This window comes from Gymnogyps californianus, chromosome Z (genome assembly GCF_018139145.2).
Source record: "Gymnogyps californianus isolate 813 chromosome Z, ASM1813914v2, whole genome shotgun sequence".
NCBI lineage: Eukaryota > Metazoa > Chordata > Aves > Accipitriformes > Cathartidae > Gymnogyps > Gymnogyps californianus.
Window position 1 is genome coordinate 40,036,597 of NC_059500.1, and position 26,881 is coordinate 40,063,477.

Here is a 26,881-nt window from a genome sequence, read left to right on the forward strand (position 1 = left end):
ATTTAGGGGCTTAATGATGCAGATAAGCATCTAGTGGGAGATTTATGCCTGTGTACTTTTGAAAAATCCAAAAAGATGTCCAATTCAGGTTGCTAAATACCTTTAAGCTTTGGTCTTAGTTTCAAAATAAGTATACATTTGCCACAAAGAGCTTGACGTGGGTGAGTGTATACTTCTTGCCAGTCCATACAGTTGTGGGCTGCAATGTGACACACATTCTGCAGCAGATAGGTTCATATCCCTACAATTATAGAAACACCACAGTAAATGATTAAAAATGGCTTGCCAGAAAAAAATAAATCAATCCCTCCAAAACAGCACTGGGGATGTGAATTGAAGGGGGAATCTGTATCCCTTTATATCTTGTAGTATTGCATAGAAAAGGCTTGAAATTATAGCAGGGCTATACATTAGGGAAAAAAAAGGGGAAAGGTTTTGTATGCTGTTTATATTAAAAAAAAAAAAAGGGAGAGATTTCTGGTTTTGCAGGAGAAAAATTAGGAGAGAAATAGATTCAGTTGTGTAGATGTGCTCAAAAACCGAAGGGGTGCAAGGAGATCATCACTAGAAGAATAAATTATTTCCTTCAGTAGGCAGAGCCTGAACATACAGTGGAAGGAAAGCAGTCTTTCTTACAGAAAATTCATTCCCGTCTTTTTTCTAGACGTTAGTGTTAAAAAGTTGTTCACAAAAAGAAAGAAGACCTGAAGAACATAATTTCTACAAAAAATCCTAAATAATTCTTAACAGGAGTTATCTGCACACAGAAACAGTTGTTTGGTGGCATGGATCCTGATTATTTCAGCATTGCTTCAGCTAATCTTTGACATGCAGTTAAGGTAACCTGAACCGTGCCATTTAAAATCAAAATGAGTGTCTATGCAGACTTTTATATCTCTGCCGACTGGACCATCATAAAGAAGCAAGCCAACACAAAAAGATCCAAACATTTGCTTTTTTTAACAGTTAACCCTTTAACAGCAGTTTCTTTCAGAAAGGCACTTAGGTAAGACAGATTTCATATAAGGGCTTCAAGGTAGATCACATACACTTTTCAGGCCTCCTGGGTTTTTGGGTGGGAGTTTTTTTGTAGTTAATTTTTTAATTATAAGAAACCTTTCTCCTGCAGCAGAAATAGAGTTCTTCCACAACCAGCTTCCCTGGAGACCTTGTCCTTGCCCCGATGAAGTCTACCAACACACTCTGGGCTGAATGAGCCACCGATTCCCCCCGCTCGGTGCCAGTATTGTCCAGTGTGATCGATAAGGGGTTGGGCTGTGAGCTGGAGGCGCATTCGCAGCACACCAACATCTGGAAGTCATTCCCGGCCAGAGTGGACTGTGAATGCACTAGGCAGACAGGATCCTATAACGTCTCTCCTGTCTCGGCCTTAGCTGCCTCCGATGGCCAGATAATGAGAGCACTACTGTGAGTGAAAGTGTTTATGGGTTTATGTGACCACAGGTATGTGCTTTTTTGCCGCTGATTTCTTGCGTGCTCTGCAGACAGTGAGCAGAGACATTGCCGGGACAGGGCAGAGATGGAGCAGTGTGCCAGGGTGGTGTGATAATCGCCAGCTCCAGGACTGTGATGACCTCCTTTTCTCCTGTCTGTTGCAGCAACATGTTGCCTGTTTTCATTAGGGCTTTCTGCTTGGGAAACAACTTTGACCTAGAGCATGTTTACAAGAAGAGGACCGTCAGCTAACATCGTCTAGCCAAGTGGAGTTATTTTCTAAAGGTTTTTCTTTTCCAATTACTTTTGAATAAGACCAGCATCTCTTGAGTTAACTCACCAAACGGTGTGAAGTCACTACACCAATTTAAAACCCACACATCATTAGAAACACTTGCCAAGGTTCATATAAATATGTGTGTTTCCCTGTCTGTGCTGTCCCGCTGGACCAGAGCAGTGAATATGGGAAGTACATTTGCTACAGCTGCTAGAGTCCCACTGCATATGCGGTGAAGCTGCCTGACGAGCCAACAATAGTCCTCAAAAATGGAAACAGTGGAACATTTCTGTTGCAGTTCCTCCAGGAGAGGGAGGGCTTGGGATACGCCTTCTGGATGGCATCACTGAACAGTGACAGTCTTGAGAGCAGCAGTGAAAAAAATATTACCCAGCAGGTTTTGAAGGCTGCAATTTGGTGGCACGCCAAGAAATCATCATATCTTATGATTAGGGTTGATGACCCTTGTGACCACAGCCACTGAACACATCACCAACTTCAACATCCTTGTCCCCTCAAATATCCTGCGGGAACCCCTGCCACTACTCCTTCTGTGCCATGCAATGAGCCCACAGTTGTGTCTACGATGGTGTGTAAGTAAGTAAGTGCAGCCCTGGAGTCAGAGCCAGGGCCCATCACCTCACCGGCCCATTGCACCAGCTTTGGGGATATCTCTGGGGTCATCCCAGCATACCCCAGGAGGAGCAATGGGAAGACAAACCAGGTACCTCCTGCTATCTTAATCTGGACACTTTGCACAGACAGATTAGATGCCTTGTACCAGGTACCTGCAGCATACCTGGAGGCATGCGCCCCAGCTCTCCACTGGAGCTTGCACAATGACATCAGCACACTGCAAGACCACATAACCCAGCTGCAACATAGAGCACTAGAGAAATGCAGCCCCAAAGGCAGAGCACTGGAGAAAGGAGTGAGAGGGACTAGCCGGAGTTATTGCAAGGAGCTTAGAAATTGGCCTGGCTTATTTTCATACACCTTTTAAATGTTCAGTTCTTAAAAAACCCCATATCCTAATTTCCCTGAAAGTGAATGTGTGCATATTCTGTTAGCTTTTTAAATGATTATATGTTTTTTTACACACAGTAATCTGCTGATTTCTTTTGGTTAACTAGTTAACTATTTACTGATATTTCCAAGAGATGTGGCTGGGTTATAATAGTTTGAATGAGATTGTGTTGATGGTTTGAAATACAGAAGTTAAAATGTATATGGGTATACCTGCTAGCAGCCATGTGAGAATAAATTAAAATATCTTATGTTTCTGATCTGAACCTTTCAGCATTAGCTTACATAATCTTTCTTTTCTACTCAGAGAAAAAATGGAAAGGTAATCTTAGACTGAAACTGCTCCAGAATCTGTTTTGTCAGCCATTAAACAGGTCATTATTCCAGACTCATTATTTTCTATTCCTTCTGAACTTACATTATACATAAATAATAGAAAAATAACTTTCTCCCTCCAAAAAACACTCTGGCATGAAACTGTCATAAACTTCCTAGAGTGTGCATGAGCAATAACAGATAACAGTTACTAAAAGAAATATTTTAAATTTTTTATAAATTCTATTAAACAATTTCATTGGCAATAGAAATGAGAAAATGCTTTTTAATGTTCTACTTTATCTAGTAATGCAGAAATCAAAGGTATAAATCAAAATAATATGTCTTACTATGGTGTGTTGACATATGCTGTTATTTTAGATATCTACTTCAGCCACTTTGCCTATTAGGATAAGGCTTTTACGACAGTTTTTGAACTAAATTCCCATAATCCTTAGTTTACTAGTGTTAAGAGCCTAGATAAACCTGTCTGGTTGTGGTTTAAAGGGGAGATTTTTTCCTTTTCTGCCAAAGCAAAGGTTTGTATATGTTATTCACTTTTGATACATCCTCCTAGAAGAATGTCAGATTGATACAAGCCTACATGTCTGCTCTATGGATGTGCTTGCACTCCTGTCTTTAGATGCTGATCAACAAAAAATATTGGTTCATAAATATTTCTGTCTAAAACCATATGCTAAACTTGCTTTATTTAAATAATTTTAGTAATTAAAAAAAAAGATTTAATAACATATGATTTAATGTTGTTGACCGGTTATAGGATTCTTAGGTCTAAGTTGTTAAATCGGTTGTTGAAGTGGTTCTCCAAGCTTTTATTCAAGATGGCCAGCAGGCAAGAAGTTTAATTTCATCATTTCAAGATTTCAGAAGATCGGAGTATATTTTTAGCCTGAAGTATGTTTATTTAGAGCCCATTGAAAATAAAGTCAGTAAAAATAATCTAGTATAATCCACCGAATTTGATGGCTACATCTTGGATCCAGCACAGAAATTGTGGCTTGGTACTTTGAAGCTACTCCTGTAATGTTCCTACTTTTTTAAAAGGAGATGTTCTAACATTCAGACTATTCAGAAGAAAAGGGTGACTATGGGATAATAAGTGAGAAAGAAAATTAATTTCAGGCACTGGGACAGGCTGCCCAGGGAAGTGGTTGAGTCACCATCCCTGGAGGTGTTTAAAAGACATGTAGATGTGGCACTTAGGGACATGGTTTAGTGGTGGACTTGGCAGTGTTAGGTTTGCGGTTGGACTTGATGGTCTTAAGGGTCTTTTCCAACCTAAACGATTCTATGATTCTATGATTCTATAATTCACAGGATTTGGAATTTGCTAGAAAATCAGCATCAAAAAAGATGAGACAGTGAGAAAGTGGCATCAGAAAGTCCAATGAAGAGGTTTTTTTGTTTGCATCATGGCAATGTGTATATATGTGGTGTTTTTTTCATGGATTTTCTTGGATTCTTGGTGTTTTACAAGCCAGCAGAGTATTTGAACTAGAGTTGGAAGAGCATTACTTGTGCTCACTTGACCTGTGCAGTGAAGGATCCTCCTCAAAAATATTATGTGATTATAATATAACTGAAGAGTTCATCGTAATGTGATAGGGACATAAAGGATGAAGCAATGCCTCACTCAAAGCTTCAAGCCAGTGACCCTGTTGCTCCAGGCATTCAGGGGGCAGGTCCTACGTCAAGTCCTTCCAAGTGGACATCATTGTAAGATCTCATTCACGTGGTGTGCTTGGAGTGAGTGGTGGCTTCTGCAGTCACGTCTTGTTGGGTGTCACCACCTGAAAGGGTCAGACAGAGCTCCGTTTGGAAAACATTCATAAGTGTTCATTATTTCTTTTTGACTCCTGGCCACAAAGTCTCTCCTCAGGAAGGAGAGGAAAGGATGCTGAATGCCTGGGAGAGCTGGATTCATTACATGAAACCACTGCACACAAACAGGCAAAAAGGGACTTGAAATTGTGGAGGGAGAGATATCAAGTGCCTGTGAAACAGAGTCGAGTAGGGTCATGAGTAAAGAAGTGAGTGAGAGGTCTGCTTCGCTTGGGCTACAGTCCCAGTTCAGCTGATGTGACCGAGCAAGGACAAGGACATGGAGGCAGTAGCAACAGCAGCTGTACCCTCAGCATCTTGGTACAGCTGATGTCTGCAAACAGCTTTGAGGCTTGCTTGTGTACCATACAAGTGCTGCAAGGATCGCATCACGTTTGAAACCATCTGGTTCTCTGCTGCACCTTTTTGCCTGGTACAGACAAGCCCTTAAAATTCAGCAGCTGTCTCAACATATTTTCACAAACCACTTTTCCAGTCTGTCTGTCCTCACATGTTCTGTCTAATGTGCACAGCAGCAGCTGATGAAAGAACGGTTAAGGGTGGAAACAAAGGCATAGTTTGTCGCATGAAGCCAAGCAATTATTAAAGCTATTGTGGGTGAGTGTGCTGAGCTACCTGTGTTTAAAAGAGACTTAAGGGAGTGTTAATGCTGAACCTTCAGGCAAAAAGAGCTTGTTTGACAAAGATATTACCTCTAATACATTGAATAAGCAGAGATTTAATGTTAAAATACTATTGACTGAGGTCTTTGGTTTACAGAATGACATATTTTTGCTCCCATAATCCTTTCTTCAAGTTTAACAGCAACCGCAGAATGGTATTATGGAATTAAAATTAATTTGTATTTTTCAGATCTAGTATAAAGCCAACAAATTTCTCTGCTGTCCCTTTGAGTGGGTACAGATTATATTCTGTAGAAAGTGCATCAGGCTTAAGGAAGTGCTGTGAATTCTGATACTTCTTCATCCTCATGCTGAAAATCTGTCTTTGTATCTTGAGTTACCTGAATCCTTTTTCAACTGATTCCACTGTGAGGTGAAAGCCATCATCAGAAGACAGGGATTCAAATTCTTCAGTGAAACAGTGTGTGTACAGATATTATCAACTGATGTGAGGGAGCACGGACCTATCTCTATGGTGACACAACCAGCATTATTGCACTGCATTGCACTGTCAATAATATATTGAGGTAGCAGTTATAGGCTAAGCTAAGTTCCAAGGATGGGCAAACATTTTAGCCATCTAAGCAAGTGGCTAAACCTTCTGTATTTCCCTAATTTTTAATTTGCCAGCCTCAGCAGCTAATCCCTTGCCAGCATTTCCAGCACACTGGGTGAGTGTGGCCTGTATAGGGTGATAAAGCTCCATCAAATGAACAACCCAGGCAAGGGAAAAAAACCACCCTCAGGATAGAAGTGAGCTTGTAGATGATTAGGTGTTTTTAACTCAATCTTTTTTTGAAGAACAAGGAAGAAGGTTGCTTTTTTCCCTGCGCAGGTTTAGGAACATGTGAAGATGTTATAGTTGTCACGTCAAGGATAATGAGAAACATCTGAGCTGCAGAAGAAGGATCACAAAACAAGGCTGTGTTATAACACACAGTTCAGTTAACTCGGGGGTTGTTATCTGGGTTGTTTTTTAAAACAACCGAAACTTCTCACAGGGAAATGTATATCTATGGTAATGTAAATTCTATGCAAATATTATGTATATTATAAGTGATACAAAAAAGATAATGGCTGAACCTTTCAAGACCTGCTCTGACTCTCCCAAGTCTGTTGTCATTGCTATTAGTTGCAAACCCTTCCTGACCTCATGAAGAGGAGGAGGAAGAAATAGCTCGTCTCAGTAGAGAAGCTACCCAAATCCTCCATGCTCGTCATGCGCATCCTGCCCTTCGCCAAGCATTACGATTGCCATTCGGAGCAGTTTTTGCAGATGGGATTTTCCCTGGCTGACAACACAGTTTCTGTGATAAATACTGCTAGGAGCCCCGCTCCACCCTGGCAGCTGGCTGTCCCTACCTCTTTCAATGCTAGCCTGCTTGATTAAGCAGGTTCATTTTTGCCAGCACTTCGCTGATGGCAGCCAGTGTTTTGCCTGCAGAAGTTCGAACTTTTGCTAATAGTGCTGGAGCCTGCCCTGTGTTTGCACTGATTGGAAATTTCCAGGCTGTAGATAGACCTTTACAGGCCCCAAGCAGCTGCAGCTCATAACTGTAGCTGCAGTTGTTGCTGGTCTGGCTTGTAGCTGGCAAGGAGGAGGATATTAAAATCCCATAAAGATGCTATCAAATTAGAAAATACTGTACAGTGTGCTTTTGTTTCTTTTAAGGATGAAGAAACCAGATGAGAGAGGACTTAAGCTCCCTCTGTGCATATATGCAGAGCGGAAAGAAATTACATTTAACTGACCCCTTGATGATAGGACTTGATATTTGACTATATTTAATCATGTATGGAAAAGACAGTTGCACTTTTCAACAGCTGCTCTTACTCTGAGCTTCAAGGGGCTAACGAAAAGATTAGGTCTGGGCAGGGATTTACTCCCTCTCTCTCCCTCCCCCACAAAACCTGCATTTTGCATGACTTTCGGAGTTCCAGAGGGAAAATAAAACAAAACACATTCTTTACTGCGTTCAAAACTTTACTGCCGTTTCAATAATGTCATGGCAGTATAGGTGGAAGCAGATGGCCAAGAAAGAAAGCAGGCCCTGCAGGTGTGAGAGCATACGCCACCGGCTTTGGGATCCCCCATCAGTGGGGCTCATCTTCGCCCAGCCATGGAGGAAAGGTCTTACTGACTTCCCAGGTTAGACTCTGAATAGCAGCATGATTTTTTATTCTGTTTCAGAGTCTCAGCCCATGTTCTGGGAGACAGCTGACCATAGCATTGTCGTTGCTGATACCTGGCAAAGCTTTTAGCGGTCACAGTGCACAGAGGGCAGGGTGGGATGATTAATGGACTGAGCTCCCCACAGCCCATAAAGGAGGCTCTTTCTGAATGGGGTCACATCCCGGTGTCAGAGTGCTCTGATCTGCCCAGATGTGCCAAAACTCAGGTGGGATATTCAGGATGTGGTAAGTGTAGGGACTGACTTTCCAATCTAAACATGTTGGGGGACAATTTCTGTCTTCAACTTAAGCTTCTTTATATTCCTGATAATTTCCCCAAACATGTCCACTTCAGAATGTGCCTGACAGATTTAGAAATAGAAAAGAAAATTTGGGGTATCAACGTTACCAGAATATGTTTGATGCTGCTATCAGTATTTTAATTAAAAAGTAAATTAAATAATTACTTCTCTTGGTCCCGTTTCACCAGTACCCTTCAAGATGCATTAAATATAACCGAATGCTACTATTTAAAAATTACTAAAATTTAAAACCAGTCTTCTGGAGGGGAAAGAGGTAGAGTATTCTAACAACTGCTTCTACACTTTGCACATATGTGAAGACCATAATTTTAAATGTCCAGATTAGAAAGTGTTGTATGACATGACCCAATATTAATGAAAATAACCTTTTTGAAAACAGCTTATTGAAAGTATTAGGCATTTAAAAATCCAGCTTAATAAGGAGACGCAATTTGCACAACACCTAAACTGCAAATGCAAGGAATGGTGTCTGGTTTCACTTGGTAGGTGCATGTGTCATTTACATTAATGTTAACAGTAATTGTGCGTGGGGAGTATCTCTTTTAATTTTAAGCTTCAAAATGAGCAAAAGGAAGGAAGCAGCTCAGATTGCTTTCCCACAGTAATACTGAGAAGGCCCAATGCTTAGTGTAACAGGGCAGCCAGCATGTCAGCCTTATGGCTTCTAGGTAAAGCTATAGTGCATTTAGGCTCCGGTTCTCGCTGGAACTCACAAACCTGGTGTATTGCAAGCATTAAATCATCATGCCATTTATTAAATTAGTTAAATGCTATTATTTAAATGATCAGTGGGAACATTTGTCTACACACCTGGGTTATTTAGAAACACAACATCACTTATTCTGATTACAGGTGGGAGTGCTTACTGTGTAAAGGCATAGGCACAAGATGCTTTGCTCCTTTGAACAATAAACTTTCTGATTTAAATAGTGCTCATAGTTACGCATGTAAAACAAATGCAGTTGCCTACTTCACATCCATGTAGATACTGATATGCAGTGAAATGACTTGATATGAAAAGTGTGGTCAAGAAGCCTCCCAGTGATACTCCCATGCAAATATTTTTGTGCATATCTACATGTACTCAGATACACACTGGCATTTTGTCCCAGACTGAGTAATGCTGTGATTAGTTTTTTGTGTAAACCATGACTCAGTCTTCATCCTTTCACAAATGTACTATCATTTATACTTTTATAATTATGAGATCTTCATAGTTGTAAATAAAGTTCAGGGAGATTACGAATAAAAGAACATTTAATGATCTTAAAACAAATTGGCAAAATGATATTGTTTAAAGAAATATCTTTTGACAGCAATGCATAATTCAGTTCTGGTGCTGATTATCACAGGAAGTTCTTGAGGCCAAAAGCATGCCAAGACCATTTAAAAAGACTGGATATTAATGTAGATAAAAAATACCCCAAATGGTCATAGTTGGTTATTGTCAAAATGTTGGAAGAGTGTTTGACCTCATGTTACCCAGTTTAAAAAAATCTCTCTTGTAAGAGCAAAAGGTGGGGCCTATGTCAAGAAGGTGCGCTCTAAAGCCAACCATGTTCGGTTGCTTTCAACATCGTCTGCTAGCAAAACACATTTGTTCTCCTTTGTGACCACCCCTATAATGTTGCTTTTCCTGCTGCTTTTCTTTCAAACACAGAAATTCTGTTCCTGAAGGAAAGACCTTTTCAAAGAGAAGCAATAAATTGTTATCTGTTTCATCAAATGCTCCATCACAGTGTATTGTGAAGTACAAGTTTGCTTCGGTAATGCTTCGGAGCTTACTGAGTTTCTATTTATGCAAAGCTTACATAAATCAGTTATGAAAGTAAATGTTTAGAGCTGAGCAAAAAGTCTTTTTTTTGTTTGTTTGTTTGTTTGTGGACAATAGTTTTAAAAATCTGCAGAGTTTTGGATAAACTGGAATAGATATGAACACCCCATGTTTAGAGCTAGATCCAAATATTAGTTGCAGTCCAGGTAATTTTGGGAGGGAGGGGAAAACATTTGTAACACTTCAGTTTAGATCCCAAACCTGGATACCTGATCATATATCTACACTTAGCTTCCCTCTAGGGCTGGTGGGAAGAAACAGGTGCTGCAAGCAGTCAGATGTCGGGGGCCTGGCTAGACACTTGGCGAGCGTTGGGGTTGCCGAGGTCTGGTGGCGAGTCCTCGCTTGCTGCTCTCTGCCTTCACTGCGTGCCAACCTAAATAAAACATCCCCATATGTGGTTCACAGGAGAAAAGAAAGGCTGCCCTTGCCTCTCCAGGACTGTCCCTGGGGTCTTCTCCCCAAAGGGAGAAGCTCAAAGGACTTCAGTGGAGTGTCAGGACCGTTCTTGCTTCCCGTTTGCAAGCATCGGGGCTGCTTGTGGAAGATTCTCAACAGTTTTGCAAATCAGTTCACTCAAAATTCATCCAAGTTATGCATAAGCCATATGAAATCATGCAAATCTCTCACTAAATCACACTGGAGCACCATTTTGCCATGTTGATGGAAGTACTATGAAAAATAGAGACAGGTACAGCTATTTGGTGAATGATTTTTTTCTGTGGTGAATAGCTGTATTCCTTGAGTAATGCTTTCAGTGAAAAATACGCAACTAGATTTACAATTTTTAATGATTGATCTCTGCTGCCATACTAATGTTTATTTTACATATTTTTCCTGCCCTCTTCATCACACAGCATTTTTCTTACAAGCAAAAGGATGATGGATGTGCTTGGACTGGGAATATGCAAAAAGGCAAAAAGGTATCCACAACTCAGCAGAATTCAAAATAAGAAAAAGCTTACTAAAGTGCCAAGAATTCAGTTAAGATCTAATCGCCATTCCTAAAACTTATTTTATTTTTGTCACCTGCTCTTTCATGTTGCTGCTAGCCATTTAGATCCAGGAGGTCAGTCTCTCATGAACAGAAATTCCCAGTATTAGCAGCTCTATCTTTATTGGAGTTCTTACATTTATACATCCACAAATGAGCCCTAGTCTTAGTTTAAAAAATGGACTGTCTCACTTCTATCTACATGACTGAACCAGAACACAGAGGAACAACAAATCGAGCATAGATTTTATGGTTTCCATCTCTGGTTCTGTTGCTGGAAGGCTGCAGTTATTCTCACCTCATGCTATTCACGTGACAATCCAAAACACAACCCAAGTATATGTGAACCCATGGGTAAATATTGCATGCCGAGGGCTGTGTGATCACAGCCTATTGTAAGCACAGCATGTGGAAAAAGTGGAAGCACCACTGTGTTTTCCTAGCAGGGAGATGGCCTCTCCCTGGCATTTCTTGTTTTCTAGAAGCAACCTCCTCTGATCTGCTATTGCATAGGGAAGCAGTCCTAGAGGACAGACCCCTTCTGCAGTGGAGTGCCTTGGATGCTCACAGAAAGCATCAAAAAGCACCAGAATCTGTTCAACTTCCATATGGGAGGCCGCAGCCTCAGACCAGAACACATCATTCAGTGGAGGATGTGTAGTGCCGCCTGTATCCACACGAGCTGAGCACTAGTTTTTGCAGATAAATGAGGCTTTTGAGTAATTTTATTACTGTTGCTTCCCACCTCAGGTATCAACATGTGGCCTGGAGATCTCGCTGCCGTGAGAAAGGCTGCAAAGCTGCAGGGTCACGCTGGTGCTGTGTGTGAAAAAAACATGATGTCCTTGCAAAACAAGACATGACACTAAAATATGAGGCTGTGAAAGCCTGTCATTTGCAAGGCTGTAATATGCACTAATGTAGCGAAAGAGAAGAGCAACTTAGATGTTATGGTGATAATGTGCACTTACTGTATTTCTCTGGGCTGGAAAGAGACCACAACTCTTTATTTTGACAAGGGATAATATACATTTTTGAGAGTGACTATGAAAGAAAATTTAGCTTGAGATGTCAAGTAGTCCAGCATGCAACAGAAAGCTGCCAACATCTGCTGAGGTGTTGTGTTTTCTTGTGCGAAAAATACAACTCAGATGTAGCAGCAATCTTTGCAAGGGTCACACCACTTCAGCGGAAAAACACCACCTAAGGTAGAACATTGTCTGTTTATTTAAAACAAAATTAGGAACCAACAATGTATTATTCATGGTCTTTAGTGTATCCAGAGTGTCTTGTGTGTTTCTTTAACTGCTGTAAATACAGATTCAGCTTGCCACACACAGAGCACTTCATCTGAATCTCGTCAAATGAGTACATTATTTACATTTCATCCCATCTTAAAATGTGGCTTTGTCTTTTGCGCTTGTAAGTGCTGCAGCCGTGCCACACCAACACAAGGGTGGGTTCGTAGCATTGTGGTCCAGATCCTTTCCTGACTACCGTGGTGTCAAACGGGAATGCCTTCCTTCTTATGACAAGTGGCATTTGAACTTTCCATCCTCAAAATTAAAATCAGGGTCATTCTTTTTACTGAAAAAATCAGGATTTCAACCTGAATCAATTAACCAAGTTTCCCCATTTGTCTTCTCTTCTCCTGCCCACCTCCCCTTTTTCTGCATGAGCAGTCACTTAAAGTCACGCATGTGATTATCTGACAGTTATTTCAATAATACAAAAATAAGTTAAGTAATCCTCCTCCCTTTTTATGGCTGGAATCTTGTGCTGAGTCTATGGCTCCTTCCAGGAGTGTGGAGCATAGATATTATTACCATTTTTAGCTACACTCAGTGGCTTTTATTCCTTTTCACAGATACACAAAATGCAAAAGACTGTTTGTTTCCATCTCTCTGTATTTTTTTTCCAAGTGTAAACTAAACAACTCCTTTTACATTTCTTGCTGGTTAGCAGCCAATGTAAATGCTTATGCTAGGAGAACAAGCCCATTTCCTGCCGTTAAGGCTTTTTTGTTTATCCTAGGGCTACTCACTGCCACTGCCTGCCCCTGACAGGCTATTAACCCCTGTTTCTAGCAGGCATACCAGATGTGGGTTTCTTAAGCAAATTATTGGTTATTTCACCACATGTCGTTTTTGCAGTTAAGTGTTTCCAGCCTCTCAGAACATTCCACAGAAATAACATCACATTTTCCTCCAACCTGTTAATTAGCATAATTATTTATCAGCTAGAGTTTGTTAAGCAGCAGACAGATATGCACTGGACAGTGGCCCAAGAGACTTGAAAGAGTGATGAGAGGAGGGAGGCTGTGGAAGCTGACTGAGAGGCTGTGGGAAGGCGTGCTGTTTGCATTTCCCTCCACCACCTTCTCTGAAGACCTCTCCAGCTGATAAGACACATCCCTTTTTCATGCTGCAGGCAGAGGGGGTTTCAGAGTTACTTGTCCGCCAAGATCTCCTCAGCTGTAACAGGGAGATATGGCTTCAGATGATCATGCCAAAAAAGAGGTGATACGAGAAATATGTGCCCTCTGCTATCCCTGGCAAATAGTCCAATCCTCCCTTTGCATCAGTTTGCTCTTTATGCACACATCTAATCTCCCTCACTGAAAGGAAGGACAAGATTGCAACATTTATAAGGCTTCTAGGATGTAATTTCTTCAGTCAGCACATGAGATAACCAAGAGGGTCTTTCTTTGTCCAGCGTTGTGCATGCAATATTCATCCTCAGGTCAAAAACCATAGCGCTTTGCAGAATACATTGCAAGCAGCAATGAGTCCAAACTACTCATTAGATTCCAATGATAGATGAAATACAAAATTGGTTGATACATTTGAAATGCTCAGGTCACCCCATTTTTTCAAGCTGCAAATGCAGATGCAGAAGGTCTGTCTTGGCCCTGAGCAGATTAAGCCTTTCTTGCCCGTGGGCCCCATGTGAGTCTAGTGCTAGAAGTGTTTGCATAGGTCCCTGTACAAGGTGGATTGCGCTCAACTTTTGAAAGGTTAGGCACTCTAATTTTCTACCTGAATGTGTCTAGGCTGCTTTTATAGCTGCAGCAAGTCCTGTACTTCTGTCAGCAAGTGGTTTATGTGTACCTGGTAACTGACGGGATTTCATGTAGAAATTAATAGTAGCAGTATGCAACAGGGATGGATATGTTTCTAAGTGGCTGCATTTGAGCTTAGAGCTGCAATTTTTTTTTTTTTTTTTTTTCAGTTGGACTTTAGAAAAACTTGACTTGGAGAAATGAACTAGAATGTCCTGTGACCACAGTTCAAACATGCTGGTTTTCCTAAAAAATGTTCAGGACATCCAATTATATTCCCAAACCTTCCACTTCATTTGCAAGCCTACAGACACAGTAGGAAGTATCCAAGACTAGAAAGCCATACAAGGCAGTGATCTCCGAAGCAGCCCCTTTGCTTCGGAATTGCTTCGGATGCTGCAACAGGTTGGTGGCTCTCGGGTATACCTAAAATTACTGTAAAATAAATGTCACAGCACAGTGTGGACCAGTCGTCCACATGACGCATTACTTGTCATTAGCTACCTATTAGACATTAAAACACAGCGCATTAAAATGCTCTACTTAATAAACGAAGAGACAACACTTCATTTACTTCAGGGACTGTGCACGTTAATGGTAGCAGTTAATCGACATGTTCCAAAATCTGTTTTGTTACTTTACCTCAGATGATGGATACTAATCTGGGAAAACTCTTTTGGTAATTTCAAGTCTTCATGAAACACGAGGAGCTGTGCTTGCTAGTGTCGTGTCTGCAGTTGGTTTTGCTTTATTGTGTTAGTTCCTGTTATACACTGCAGGCCAGATGGCAGCAGGCTGACACAAGTTTAAATAAGCGGGCGAGGAAACACATGGTCCTATGAACGACGAGCGCAAGGCCTGTTTCTCCAGATGCTTGGGAAGATGCTTGATACAGTAAAATGTAAAGGCAGACTGACATTTTAAGTGAGCAGGGTAGGATCTTCTCTGTTGCTCGGGCAAATTACATCACAAACGGAAACCATTCAACATAGACAATCTATCATCTCGATGAAACACGTTCAGGTCTTAATATAAGACCTCTAGGTACCAAGCCCAGGCTCACGGAGCAAACATAGGTATGCACATCTCCAAATATTGGAGAGATGTGGTAAAGAGAATGGAGAAAAGTGAAAAAATCTTACCAAACTGAGGATCTACTGGCCTTTGGCAACTGTATTTGTCAGGTGTTTACTCGTACCTGTTTTTAAAGGAATTGAAAGGTTTTTAAAAATGATTATAACATTTTACTGACTTAGACAAGAAGGAGCTGTCTGTCAACAAATAGGAAAGATCGTAAATACGATGTTCATAGAAGCCAGCTTCAAATTATCCAGCAAATTGTCTTTTGTTACTGACATTCATTCACTCCTTTGTCTTTTAATATATTTTTTTCCCCTCCTGCATGACAAAAAAAAAAGATTTTTCCTTAAACACCTTAGTTGCTACCATTAATTATGCACTCACATTCTGTTAACCATCACAGGAAGGTAAGGGCCTCAGTGAGAACACATTCACTTAGGGACAAATTGATGACAGTTCCTCTTTTTGCTATTTCTAGAATGACACACATGGGCCACATTTTCTCACAGGAAGGAAGAAATACTGATTTAAGCTGAGTGCACAAATACCTGCAGAAACATAAATTTCTCTGGATCAATGGCTAAACCCAATAAACTTTAAAGAAAAATCCTACTGATTTCAAATGAAACTAGTTGTGACTGAAAATGAATTTTCAGTAAATCGTGACAGCTTTGGGCTCTGCTAGATTCCCTTGCCAAAATTCCCCAGATCAAGCAATGCATGCTTGCTATGTTCTGCAATTGCATCTGCAGTGACTCACATGTACCAATGGATATCTGGAGCCCAGATGTTACGTGAAAGGGTGAAAATATCACACTGGCTCAGGGTCTATTCTTTCACATTGCTCCCTTGATGATTCCTACTCCCCCCCTCCCCACAATGTAATTTAAAGAGAGAAGAGCTGATAAAGTTTCCACATTTCTCCTTAGGAATCTGTGGCATTCACTTGTGGCTGCAATAAATAGGTCCTTTAATGCCATCAGCAGCTCAAAAGAATTTTGAATGCATACTGGAGTATAATCTCTTAACCATTTTCTCTCATTTCAAATTAGGCCACTTGTCCTGCATAAGTTTTAGGGTTTTTCCTGATAATTTTAACTAGATGATTCAGTAACACTGGATACTATTGAGCCAAGATCAAGATGTGTGTTTTGCAATACCAAAGAGCTAAATACACATTCCCTTTAGTGACATTGGTGATAACAGATAAAGAAGAATTTTTACCCTTTTCTCCCCTTAGAAGGTGTTCTATTCCTTCACTTAGACTTAGCTTACTCATGGGCTAGATAGGGAGTGGTGATGTAGTCAATTTTCCTATAGGTTTGCAGTGGAAATTGTCGTTCCAGAAGCCACAGGCATCAAGATGGGACAGATGAGATTAAATTTTCAAGCTTCACTTTCATTTATGAAGTCAACATCTTCTGAAGTCGGAAGTGAGGGTGAGCACTCTGTGCATGCCCTCAGCCCTGTTACTCCACTTCGGATTTCTTTTTATTGTTTTCCCAATGCAAGTATACTTTCATACTCCCTACTTGCTAGCAAGGTAGCAAAAGCATCATTTTACACACCTGCATTATCCACTGTCTTCCTGAGCAGTCATTAGGTGACTGCTAGATTATGGAGGGCAAAACATGCTTCTACAACAGCCATCTTTTTGAGGAGATCCAGAGCTGTGGTCTGGTGACTTGCCTTAGTGAAAACTCTCAAATGAGACATTTGACTCTCCACCCTGCATGGGTTCCCCAAATCTCTCTTGTCACTCATGTTTTGTCTCAAATCACCATCACTCAGCAGGAAGCTGAGCCAGTGCAGGTTGCGAGGCAGTAGCTCAGCAACTCGGGAAGCATGTGAGAGTGCATAGGAAGAGAGACTGGACCTTAGAGAGAGGTAGCAGAAGGAAGCATGCAGCCTGCTCACACCATTGCCTCACACAGAGAGGGAAAGAAAGAAACTTCAAGTTGCAGAGTGGCAGAAAGCTGGAGGAGGAGAAGCAAGATCCAGGCAGCAGCCTCCCACCTGCACCCTCCGGCTAGCCCACAGTCCTGACTCTGGAAGCACCCTATGAGGTTCAGCTATTACAGATCAACCCCTCTAGCTGCCTGCTGCCCTCCACAAGGTCCCCAGGAGCAAGCCACTCTGATAAGCACAAAACCCACCCAAGCACCTGGGATGTGCCTATAAACCACCTCTCAGGGAGAGGGCTCTGGCTGTATTTTATAGTTACCACCTGCTGTTGCTCTGATCATATGCTCCCATCAAGTGACCTGTAAACTCAATTCACCTGGGCAGACAGCAGAATCTGGCACAGTTTTATCCAGTCTTTCTTCCATAATCTTGTATTTTATCTTCGCTTGAAACAGAGTTGAAGGGTTTTTTTCCAGAGAAAAACGTATAGCTCTGGTATTATTACTCATCATGGGTAAAAAGTGCTCTGGCCTTATGCTCTTTAATATACGTAAATAAAACAATAAAACATTAATAATGTTTGTTATTTGAGATTAATTAAGTGAACATTGGCATTCACTGCTATATTTCAGCCAGAGGGGCCCACTAACTTTAATTTTATTTCTCTTTTTTCTCCACACTTACAAAACATTTAAAAATTTTTAAAAAAATTAAAATCATACTCCAGAAATCTCTTCTCTAAAGCCTTTCAAAACTGGTAGAAAAATATCTACCTTGATTGTAAATCCTCCCACTCAAATGCCTATTTTTTTGAGGTGGTGGGTTTTTTTGTAGATTTTAGAAAGCTGGAAGCCAAAGCAAGTTTAGAATAGAAACTCAATAGAACAGCAGCTGGTGGCAAACCCTAAACATGCCTCGACTCCTGTTGCTCCACTAAGATATTTGACTGGTAGACTTGAAACATTTGAAGGAGCCACTGTGTTATTTGATACGGTACAAATAACCTTCCTAATTAATACTCTTTCTATTTATTTGTGAAAGCTCCTAAAACATAGTTCATAACACTCAACTTTTGTTTCTCTCTGAGGAATCAGACAGGCAGCCCGAGAAGCCTGCAGCAGGCCGGGGGAGCTGGAGAAGCAAGCTCCCTGGGACCCCTGTGCTGGCCGGGCACTGTGCCCACTAACCCAGCTCTCAGCTGTTGATGCTAACGCCGCTTCTTCCCCAGCAGTGCAAGTGGAGAACGGGGCGTACTGGCCCTAACTCCTGTGTGCTGGCTTGTGTTGGTTTCGTTCTGACCCTCAAAGTTATTTGAATTTCTTTGTGTGTGTGTGTGTGTGTGTGTGTGTGTGCGCGCGCTTAATTTAATATAGGTCTGAAACTCTGCTGGAATGCCGGAGCCCAGCATTGCTGCAGCAACTGTAATGAAAAACAGTGGTTGCACACACCAGTTTGTGGCTGGTGCTGGCACTCCAGCCCCTTGCCCTGGCGGCTGCACCGGCTGTGGCACCCTCCCCTTCCTGGCCCTTACATTTCTTTCTGCAGCACCTTCCCAGTGGGTGAGAGCAAACTGGCGAGGCTGGATGTGCTACATGCCCCAGCTATCAGCGTGCAGGAATCTTAATGGCAAGGGTGATCATTTATTTGTGAGTCCACAAGAGACCTGATTTTAGCATTATGCAACACCCTCCAATGTATCCAGGAAAGCAGCGATTAAATTGTATGAATATTTAATTTATCCCTATTTTAAAATTCAGATCTACAGGGACTTAAAGAAATAAAGAAAACAGATACAGTCATGAACATGGTTGTACATCCACTGCTTTTGTGATCATTCGACATTTGCAAATTCTGCGCTCCTCAGCAATTACCAGGGTCTGTAAAAGGGTGTGAAAAATTTCCTTCTGTGATACTCATCATCACAGACATGTACCAAAATAACTATGTCAGTCAGGATATGGGGAGGTGTGATGTTGGGGTGCAAGCTCTGACTGGCAGCACTTTGCTGGTCAAAGCCCTTAGGGGTAGATGCGCTTGTGCCAGCAAATTGATGCTTCTGCCAGAACTGTTCCTTTACTCAAAATATGGTTTTCCCACTTCTTTACAAGCATAGAAATTTTCTCTATGTTGGGAATGATTCAGTATACTTCCACCCATGCTGGTAATGAGTTCTTAATGTTCATTTTCCATAAAACTTCTTCCAGCATTTGCTGTAGACCTGTGCAGTTACGGTAGTGAGTACTCAGAGTGACACATAAGAGTGGGGCGTTCTTATCCATAAGGTCATCTGTATTTATCTTACTATATTGTATTGTATTACACTATACTATATTTTCTTTTCGGGCCAGAAACAGGAAGTGTAGCTCAGACAATGAGGGTAAAAAACTACCCAGGTTGAGAAGCATGGCTTCGCTATGTTATGTCATGGCTCTGTATCGAGAGATCTAGAAGAAACTGCAGATGTGCATGGTATATTGCCAAAAAGCATTCCAGTGAAAGCTACCTGCGTAAGTCAAATCTCTGGAGCAACAGTTTCCTGCTATCAGTCTATAGACTGACCCCTGGTAGTCTACAGACATGTAGTGCATACTTGGAGGGGTAATATTACTTTGTAGCATTTCAATTCAAAGTTAAATAAAGGTTAATGTAAAGACACCTCCTCAGAGTAAACATCATGATCATTTTGATCTTCTTCATCAGAAGTGTTGCAAAAATGGCTTCATTTTGTAACCCTACTTAGAAGAACGGCTGAGTGACCCAAAAATGCCATAATGACATTTCACCTTATCACCCCTGGTGATGAAACATGAAGCATTCAGGCATTTTGTATTATTGGTAAAGATGTCAAAATCATGTTTTTATGACCCATGTGAAGAAAACATAGGGTCTCATAATTAACAATGAGTCACACTTAAAAGTTGGGAATTTTCACACCTTTGCTCTAATTTATTTTAGCCAGCAGTATTCAAGAAAAGATCATAACGCTTATGCAGGAATTGGTGGGAAATCTCATCTGAATTTTGTTAGAACTCTTAACCTTCTTCACAGAAGGTTCTTTCAGAAGCTTCTTTTAGAAGCTCTCTGGCTAGCCAAATCCAGATAGTACAGAAGAAATGGAAATAAGAAATAAGTTCACTGTAGCCAGTTTCAGTGGCATCACTTTGATTTTGGGGTTGGATCAGGACTGGTTCTTACATTCTTCTGAATAGCTCAAGGGCTAACAGGAAATTTGACACTATTCCACACAAAGACACAAGAACAAAATCAGTTTCCCATGCAAAGAGCAATTTAGTGGCATTTCCATCCAGAATCCTAACGAAAGTATAAGCTTGTTGGCCAAAGACTAGAGACATGAGAGACTTCTGCCAGAAAAAAAGAATAAAATAAAAGCTTTTCAGTTCAATCACAAGTCTAAACTCACCTGAAGTTCAGAAATCCTTTAGAAAATTTGTGGTGTATCTGGGCAAGCCAGAAAAAAGCCAGAACAGATTTTAGGACATGGTAAAAAGGCTTTGTGGATTTTAAGGAGTGATATAACTATCTTTGCTATCTTTCTTACAGTACAGTAATATTTTCTAGGATAAACACATCTGTCATGCTTAATTACATTTTCTTACAAACATAAAACTGGCCAAATTCTGCATCTGGCTGTGCTGGGGTAAATTCAGAGTGAACTCAGTAGAATAGCCTATAAAATCAGCTGAATTGATTCAGATTTGCCTACTGGTAATTTAGAGCAGGGGTTGAGCACAGTTGGCTCCAATCTATGTAAAGTGACAGTGTGGAAAAATGGGAAAACAAAGTCTTGCCAAATCAATGGATTGACTCAGAAAATATTGCCATTGAATTACGGTCCTCTAAGCAGGCTACTCACTGCAAAAGAAATGCTCCCTAGCCTTGCATCAAGACAGAAACAGCATTTTTACTTGAATTCTTGCAATGCCCTCGATGTTAAATCAGGTTTCTGAGGTAGAAACTCAGCATATTTCTTGAGGTCATTTTTTCTGTAGAACTTGGACAGCCTCTGCTTTGTGTATATACTTTTTTTTTTAAACTTTCATGTATTTTCAGGAAGTGATATCATATGAACATGCTGGTAAAATTAGCCTGAGGCTTTTACCCCATTTATATACCACAAAAGAAATCTTTGTCACTAATTACTTACAAACTTATTATTGGTCCCTTGTAACTGCATAGCCAATGATTACAGCAGAAAAACAATAATTTTATGTAGTTATGACTAAATACCAGCACAACCCTCATATTATCAATAATCAGTGTAATAAAGCTGGCTTATTGTTCTAGCATTAAAAGGTCCCAGTATATACTGCAAGCTTATGTTAACTGGAGCTGTGTTTCAGCTTAATATCATTTCTGGGAATACTGAGATAATAAAAAATGACTGGCTTTCATATGATACACATATGCCAGAAGGGACAGTCTCTGGTTTTCAGGTCGTCTCATTAGTAAAGTTGGCCTCTCCAAAAAGGACTCGCATTTTAATAAATCTCAATGCCTGTGCCTATTTTTTTCTCCAGAGAACTTTCAAAAGATACCAGGCACATAGAGTGTATCACCATTTTTTTTCCCAGTAGTGTGCAATGGTTTCTTATTATAGAACAGCACAAATGAGGTTACTTTTAAAAGTATATATGCCATATATGACACAAATAATGTTGGTTAAAAAGAAGTTTAATTGCTTGTGGAACTTCAACCTCTGAGCTTGAACTTTATGCTCACATATCTCTTCTTCTGCAATATGAGAATGTTTTCTGTAGTGGATAAACCCAGTTTTGATAAATTCAGCCCTACATTGAAATATTCTCCAAATCCCCAGGGCAAAACTAGATTTATTTTTTGGGAGAGGAAACAGATGATTTAATTTACACTTACCTTGCTTTGCAATGCTCGGACAGGACTGACGGCAAGTACGGTAGTGCAGAGCAGCTTTTCCAGAGAGGTCAGTCCCCAAGCACACCTGCCCAGGTGCTGAAGCCTCTCCCATGCCCAGAAGCCGCTGGCACGAGCACCGCTATGCAGCTGCTCCCTGGGCTCCCGAGCATGAGAGCTGCTGGGAGTCGGGCAGCCCCCACCTGCAGTGCCCACCAAACACTTGCAAGAGAGAGGACAGGCAGCTCCTGTAAATGGAGATGAGCCTGTGCAACTTTCGTCACTCGCCTTTACTGAGTATCTATCGGATCCCGTAAGACACAACGTACTCTAATGGCTTGGGCACAAGCCCACCACTCCACACCTGCTTAATTTTAAATTTTGCCTCTGCCACCACGTTGGTGTATGGCCATGGTGCTAAACTGTCTCTATTGGTTCTTTCACAGATGAAGTGGGCATAATAACATACTTGTATCAGCTTGAGAAGGAGGCATACAAAGAAGAAACCTGTCATTTTTTGATGACACTGGAGAAAGTGTGAAAATGAGATAAGGTTTAATTCCGCCTGTGTTTTGCCACTTGACTGAAGCCAGGAGTTCTCTTTGCACATCTCCCCACATGACTCACCATAGGGTAACTTGCAGGCAGAGACACAGGGGGAATAATGTCTGCAGAGCTCCTCACGGAGATTGTTGCAGAGGAAGCTCTCAAAATAAGCAATTCAGCCTCAGGAAGGCTTTTGCTTCCTGACAGATCCGTACCAAATGGGGACAAGGGAGATGCATGCCTGGAGGCAGCCATGTGCATGTCAGGGTGGAAGTTGGACTAGACTCTATTAATATAACACTGCTATAACTTTAAGGAAAAGTAACTTCTTTACAGCTGCAGGATAGCTACATAGTCTGGCTGAAGTGAGAACAGTACACATCATTTGCTGAAAATACGCCAGTTGTTAGTTTTTCCCTTCTCCCCATGCCACCCAGTTTAGTAGCATGAATCAACATGCATGCAAACAGATAGAGGTTTGCCTGACAAAGCTTATTCAAAGTACAGCATTCAGGCAGGAATATCATGTCACTCAGAAGAATGTTACTGTCTTTCTATTCTTATATGCAGTGGGAAGGTTTCAGCACTTTCATTTACGTCCCCTCCAAAACATTCTCAACCCCTAAAAGTCACTGCTGCCTTTTATATTAAATAACAGAACCAAAAGCAGCAATGAGGAAAGCATGTAAGCATGTGCTTGCAGTTAATGACTCTACACACATGCTGAAAATTAAATATATACTTTGTGCTTTCCTGGATGCAGGCCAGAGAAGGCAGCTCACAGGATGAAGTCACTAATGAGTATAGTATATGGCTCACAGCACACTGCAGGGATCTTTTTCTTCTCTGCTGTCTAGCAGTTTTAAAGGAAAAGACTGTAGTCTTCCTTCAGTGCACTAGTGTTTTGCACAGAAGGAAAGTGTGATCTTTAAAGGGGGTTTGTGTCATGACTCTTGAAATGAAAGTCACATGGGCACAGTTCTGATAATGGCAGTACATTGACCTATCCTGTTCTCATGGGCAAACATAGCTAAAACCTATAGCCCGTATTGAAACAGAGCAAACTGGGGTCCAGCTCTACTTGTCACCATTGTACCACTTTTCAATGCTTCTGCATTTCTTTTGTTTGGTTGTGCATGTATAATGACATATAAATTGGCAATCACAACAACTGGTGCCCTTTCCTGTGTTCCTCTCATCTCTCATGGGGTTGGGCAATAAAGGAGGAAAGAATTTGCCCACCCTTTCCAAAAACTTTGGAAACAATTAATAAGTAAGCGTGACTATTTCTTGCTCAAAACAGAAACTCATTTGGTTTGGAGGTTCCTTCTGGTGGATAAGGAAAATAAAAATTGTCTTGTTCACTTCATTTCTCCTCCACCCAGAAAAAAAAAATTGCAGTGTTTTGCTTTTGATTTAATTGGCTTTCCCTGGATTATTATTTCAATGGATTATGGATTACATGAAGGATGAAAGCATGAGAATATGAGAACTTGTGTTTATGAGAAGAGGCCAGCGTCTCTCTTGCCCAATGCTTCTTCGGGTTATTCCTTTGTGCACAGTCATTCACATTTACCACAGACTCTAGTCTCACAAAACATAATGCATGACAACAGACATGGAGATCTAATGTTTTTGCGCATAGGGAGAAAACAGCACGTAAGGAAAAGATAATGAGGTTTACATTACTTTTTGGATCCATCTGTTGACTTCAGCTGCATTAACCAGTTGAACCAAATCCTAACCAGGATCAAACAGTGGGAAGGACACACTGATCAGCTGCAGGGTTGATGCTAGCCTCGAGTTCAGGCAGCTGTGCAATGCACGGCAAATACAATGCACAAAAGCGAGATCAATGGGAAAACAGGAAGGAAGGGGAAGCATGCCTATGATTTCTAATTTAAGCAAGTACAACTGGACCATGTCACATACAGCCAGCGATCATGTCCACCTCTATTTACAGTGCCTGCACATGTCTGTGTATGGAAATTGCCTCTGAAAACGCCAGTCGCAGAAGCAGAGGAGCAGCCATGATACAGAACAAACCCCTTAAGACAGGAAAAAACAAAGTGCTGCCCTGTGGGCTTGACAAGCACCAAGGGCTACCCTTCCCTGTCTTCATTCAACCCCAACCCCCTCTCCTCTGCCTCAAGGAAAAACAGCTTTGTCTCTTCAATGCAATTTCCTTCTACTGTAATGCTAAGGACACAGAGAAACAGTAGTCTCACATACATCAAAGGTATTCAGACTACTGACAATTTTTTAGATGAAAAAGTACTCCAAGGACAAATCTCTGTGATTAACAGGAAGAGGCTGCAGAGCAGGTGATGTTCCAGTTTTTCTCTTAGTCTGATCTAGCAGACTGACAATCAGCATAATTACAAATAAATAAAACATCTCAGCCTGTAGCTGCAATGTACTTCTACTTCTGCCATCTGAATCCTCCCTGTATGTTACTTTCCCTCCTTTCTCTATCCAATTGCTTGCCAAGTGCGCTGGTGCTCATTTTTAAAAAAGTCTGCGTACATTGGTTGTCTTAAAATCCAGTGCTTCAGTTCACAGGTTTCTTCTCCTCCTGTGCTATGCCATTTATAGTAGGGACTACCTTGGGGATGGTGACCACTTCTGGTGTTTAGGGGCTTTGCCCAGAGCTGGAAACAATCTCACTCTGGCTTTGAGGCTACTGATTTAGGTGTCGTGCACTGATCAAATGCAGCCTTGGTTCTGTCCTCTGGCTGAGATGAGAAAGTATTTTATCTTCAGGGACTCCATTTCTCTTCCAAAAGTGCAAGCTAAGACAGAGGGAGAAACCAAATGCAAAGGAAAAAAAATGGTGAAGGAAAGAAGCAGGGAAAAGAAGGGGTACAGGTATGTGTATTTAATGCATTGTTTAGATTGCAGACGTGGGAGTAGAAATATCTGTCAGCTTCTTAACACAGGGCAGTTTGGCTCTGTCTCTGGAGTTCTATGGCTGTAGTGTAGTTACAGCTACAGAATGGGTCAAACTTTGCCCTTGGTGATACTTCTCCAGCCTTGTTAGTGACTCTTACTTGTCCTGTTGTCCTGTTGTCTACAGTCAGTTTCAAAATGCAAGCAGCAGTTCATGTTTTCTTACCTGTCCTTTAGCCCTGTATGAACCTCTGGCTGTTAAGCAGCATTGAAGAAGAAGCCTTTAACAAGCATTTAAAATTTCCCATTAATCTCTTTGTTTTCTTGTCTTTTGATGGCAAGCTAGCTGTTTCCCAAGAGCTGACGCAATTGCGAGAAGGAGGTGCTACAGTGGTGATGCAATTGCTGAGGAAGGGCAGACAGAAGGGGAATGTTTCATTCTCTAATCTTCCCCTTGTATATGGCTTTCACCATGTTTAATTTTCTAATCTTTTTTTTTTCTGGCTTTAAATATTTTAAAATCATAAACAAATAAAGATTAGAAAAGTCAAACAGTCTGAGTCTGCCTCTGTGTCAACATAGTGGATAGTTTCATAATACAAAAGTTTATTTCTAAATAAGGCAAAGATGAGTTCTTCCCACATGAGCTGGAACAACAAAAAGAAAAAAAACCATCACTGTTATTGTCACTGGTATGTGCTAGTGAACTTTATCACCGTCTAGAGGGTTTTGAGGCAAGGGACAGTTTCTGAGACATGCAAGTAAAATAGGTCATTGGCATAGGCATCGTTAGGCCCCTGTGAGTTGTCGTTGTGAGAATGAGTCAAAGCTCTTCTCCCCATAGCAGGCAGAAGAAGTGCACCCTTCCCTTTGAATATGGTCACGGGCATCTTGGTTGAACTCAAAATGTAATAGCTGGTCTCCTTTTTAGTCCTCCTTTTGTCCTTCTTTGTCTGATCCTTTTTCTCAGGAGCTTTTGCCATGTGTCTTTTGTCACTGCACCTGCTGCTTCCTGGGGTGAGTGGGAATATCCTGTTCGATGCAATTGTGTTCAACATAATCTGATTGAATTAAAATTATAATGTCCACCTGGATCAGTCAAAGATACAGATATGCCAGAGTGGTTCTTCATGGCCCATGAAAGGACTGCAATCAGCTTCCATCACTCTGTATCCGATACATCACCCTCTGTAGACATTTCGTTGTCATCCCTAGCAGAAGTGACCCCTCTGTGAGGTTCCTCCAAGGTATTACGAAGAGCACATATCTCAGCCTCACAATAAATCTCTTATTGTAGCAAGTATCAATTACTAGATGCGAAAGAAAAAATCTTGGCAATCTTCTTTCTGGTACTTACACACCAACATGCAGAACCAAACTGTATGTACTGAACATTATACTGTTCTGAATACCCTCGTGTTATTTTTCACAAAAGAAACAGAAACATTTTCCATTAACGTTAATTTGCAAAGCATTGTTGCTTTGCTTGAATGATATGAGAAAAGATTTTTCCACAGATGGTAGATGAGGAAAGAAGAAATCAGATCCTGCTTTGCAAATGCATACAGCCCTAAACCCACAGTGGGATG